This window comes from Puma concolor, chromosome A1, assembly GCF_028749965.1.
Source record: "Puma concolor isolate L17-30 chromosome A1, mPumCon1.1.hap2, whole genome shotgun sequence".
Lineage (NCBI taxonomy): Eukaryota > Metazoa > Chordata > Mammalia > Carnivora > Felidae > Puma > Puma concolor.
The window spans coordinates 242,236,109-242,239,389 of NC_141667.1; the positions used below are offsets into that span (position 1 = coordinate 242,236,109).

Consider the following 3,281-nt stretch of genomic DNA (forward strand, 5'->3'; position numbering starts at 1 on the left):
GGACTCCCAGGAGGTTTGCATGCCCAAGACAACATTGCAGGTGAATGCATACTTTTTCTACCATGCAAAAAGGACTCACTGGTAACAGTTCAAGATTGTAAGAAAATTTTTTATTGTTCCTCAGGTTTTGTATACCACTTTCCACATAATAACTAGGTAAGACTTGAAATTACTTTTTAAGGATAATTTTTTCCTATATAAAAAGGAAACATTTTCCTGAGAGTTTGTGTTACACACATATGCTCACATTCTTGAAAGCTGACATTGTGTGGCATTCCCAAACCAAGCCTGTGAGATGATGGTAGAGCTCCAGGGTTCGTGTACTCTTGAGTGCAGGTTTTTGGTGCCCAACCTAGGGGGTGCCACTCATACACCCAATGTCAATACATGTCCTACGGTTGCACACTGCCTAATACGCGCAACTGTAGGCATGCGCGGAGGTGCTGAAACTCCAGGGCAGAATAGGGGCATAGGGCTGGAATCAAGAAGGACAACGCACAGCAATCTTACCCAGACAGAGTGCTGTGTAAGAGTAAGTTCTGACCTTGCTGCTTTGAACCCTGGTCATGAAAGTCATCTATAGAAAGAGGGACATCTGGAATGATGTCAGCATTATGGCAGTGTAAGTCATTTTTCTTTTCTTTCCCCCTTTTAAGCAACTAAGTAGATAATCACTATGAACTCAAAACCCTCAACATCTATGCCAAAGGACCTGGGAGGACTCCTGCCCACCTATGCATTGAAAAATAAACAAAGAAGACCTCAGCAAGGGTTGCAGATCCAAGGGAGTCAGGGAAACTTCCCCACCCTCACTCACCAAAGTGGGGCAGGGGTGGGGCGTGGGGAAACCTGGAAAGTGCTGACCTGGGCAGATACTCACTGGTGAGACAGAATTTGTGGAGGTACAGCCTGTCTGAGGGGGAGATTCAAGCAAGATAGAGATGAGTTTGGATGCAGAGGAGAGGCAAGAACTCCAGAGCCACTCTCCTCCCCAGGATGACACTGCACAGGGCTAAGCTGTCCTTCTGTGGAGGAGGTGGAAAGCAGGGAATGAATGCCTGGGTATTCCAGTTGTGGGGGTTGCAGCTGGAGAAACCCCATTTTTATCTTCAGAAGTATCCTGATTTCTGAGGTAGGACCCTTATGACTTGGGAGAGGGAGAAAAGGAAGGAAATATCTTAAATACCAAAAGGTATTAAAGGAACTTGGTTCCTGCTGTCTGCTTCAGAACTTCAGCAGGAAGTCTTCCACAGGAAAACTGCACTTGAGGATCTCTCCATCAAGTCCACAGGCACACCCAATGCCCTGAGTGCTAAATCCACGTCTCCCCCCGTTGTTTGGCCAGCTGTCTGTATGCACTCTTGAGTGTGGCAGTGAAAACACGTTGGGTAATTGGATTTTCTTAGGAAAAATGGACCACTACCTGTGGGCAAAGTAAAAACCACAAACTAGAGTTATAGTGCCACCTCTTGGAAAACGAGAGGTTTCCTGCAGCCAGCCTGATGAATTATAGGAAGAAGAAAAAAAAACACAAAGTTTAAGGATTTGGCCACAAAAGAGATCAAAAGAAGTGGAACACGTTTATCCATAATAAGCCTAGGAAACCCCAGAAAAGCAACACCAAGGAACAGTACCCCATCTGAATATAACCAGTAAAGATACTTCAAATGTGAAAGCAGCAATGCAGAAATACAAGGAACTTTAAAAATCTAGAAAGCAAGCCATTGCCAAAAGATACAAATAATTCTCTAACAATCGAGCCCAAAGACACTTTAATAAAGATCTAGCTAATAAAGAATTCAAAATAGTGTATTGAAGAAACTCAACAGGCTATAAGAAAACTTAGAAATACAGCTCAATGGCCCAGCCCTGCTTCAATGCTCCGCAGCTGCAGCCGGATAGTTTGCAGGTAGAAAGATGGTGTTTGTAAAGAGCGGATGGTTGCTGCGACAGAGTACTATTTTGAAGCATTGGAAGAAGAATTGGTTTGACCTGTGGTCAGATGGTTACCTGATCTATTATGATAACTAAACTTGGCAAAGTGTTGAAGACAAGGTCCACATGCCAGTGGACTTTATCAACATCTGCATGGGGCATGAGTGTCAGGATACTCAGCCTCCAGATGGGAAACCAAAAGACTGTACGCTGAAGATTGTTTGCTGAGATGGGAAAACCATGCGTCTTTGTGCAGAAAGCACAGAGGATTGTTTGGCCTGGAAATTTACACTCCAGGATTCCAGGACAAACACAGCTTATGTTGGCTCAGAAATCCTGTATGATAAGACAGCCGTGACTTCTTCCTCTCCTCCTCACACAGCCTATGGGACACCAACCTCTGAGGCATATGGTTATGGTCCATAGAGTGGTGCATAGCCTCCAGGAACTCAAGCTATCTATTGTTCTGTATCCTGCCAATACCCACATGAAGGACTTTATGGACAACAGCCTGCCAACCAAGTCATCATTCGGGAGTGGTATCGAGACAGTGACAGTGATCTGGCACTGGACATGGTGGCCAGAGCTGCCACTGGCATGGCCTTAGGCTCTCTGGTCTGGGTCTTCTAGAGTCCTTCAGATCTGGATGTGCATAGCTTCTGATACCCTGTGTGCAATAATATAATTTGCAGGGCATTTCTGTTGGTGATAAATGTTTTTAATAATAGTTTAATTGTTCTTTTGAAAGTGATGACATCATAGTTCTAACTAATCCATACACGTACTGTAGAGAAGGCTTCTGACTTGTGTTTAGCTAAAACATGGACTCTCTGGGGCACTGGCTCGTTCCAGGAGTTTCTTTCTAGAACTCTTGGAATACCTTATTTTGGCTACACCTGTTTAGAATGGCATTTTCTTTTGAGTTAGGTATAGTGCTTAAGGGATAATTTAGTGTTCTGTTAATATATGGTGACACATGTGTGAGTGGTATGGCAAGGAGGACTACAGCTTCTTTCTGTTGAACATTGAACTTTGAAATCTCGGATCAGAGCTGGCTGCATGTAACTTCAGGAGTTGTGGGCTGGTAAGCAACCAGGAACTTCCCTGAGGCAGTGGGGTGGTATCCCCAGGACCTCTGGGGCCAGCAAGGCTGACTACTCAGGATGATGGGGGAGGGTCAGCCCCCCTCCCCGCACCCCCTGCCCTGCCTCCTCTTAGAATGATGCTTCTTCATTTTATTCTTTGTTTTTTTGGTAGCAATCCTTGGAAAATATCCCACATTAGGAATTGGCTTGAGCCTCAAAGTTTTATCCTTTAAAACTTGAAGAACGCAAAACAGTTTCAAG

General features: G+C 44.6%; 1 pseudogene; it reads left to right on the forward strand.

Moving 5' to 3' along the window:
- Positions 1-1,872: 1,872 nt before the first annotated feature.
- Positions 1,873-2,542, forward strand: LOC112861198 (pleckstrin homology domain-containing family B member 2-like; annotated as a pseudogene).
- The last annotated feature ends 739 nt before the right edge of the window (positions 2,543-3,281 follow it).